Below are 594 nucleotides of genomic sequence, written 5' to 3'. Positions count from 1 at the left end.
GTTAGGTTTGAGGCTGACTCATAGCCTATTCACATAGGGATTGGTAGACCTAAAGCTAATCCCCCATATCTGTAAGGTCTTAGACCCTCTGTCTTGGGGACACCAGCAAAGGGAGGTAAGATGTAAAAGATAAAAGGCTTGAAGGAAGCACAGAATATGGACAGACTTAAGTAGTGTTAAAGTAAGCAAGTATCTGCTGTCAGGGAGATACTTTGGTGCCTCAACAAAAGGCAAGAAGCGAAGCCTAGGCTGCAAGCATATTCCTGTCCTTCGTGTCAGCAGATCACACTGCTGGTGTTATTATTCACTCTGGCAGCTCTCCACTGAAACATTGTGGGATGGGACATGCAGCCCAAAGGCCAAACAACAGATAGCAACAGATTTCTCCTGGAAGAGGAGCAGGGGAAACTGTTTCATCCTGCTCTTTGTAATATTCAAGCATGTAGCACAGCAAAACACTCATTATGTAAACTTTCTAAAAAAGTATCTTAGTCTGTAGCCCATTCTCCACATTTCTGTACCCCCTCAAGCTGAACTGTTGAAGGTGTATTTGAAAAGGGACAGTTCTAATGTGGGAATAATGTAATCACTTCC

The sequence above is a fragment of the Rattus norvegicus genome, chromosome 18 (genome assembly GCF_036323735.1).
Source record: "Rattus norvegicus strain BN/NHsdMcwi chromosome 18, GRCr8, whole genome shotgun sequence".
NCBI classification, from domain to species: Eukaryota; Metazoa; Chordata; class Mammalia; order Rodentia; family Muridae; genus Rattus; species Rattus norvegicus.
The sequence above is the reverse complement of the archived record's forward strand: the minus strand, read 5'-3'. Positions refer to the sequence as shown.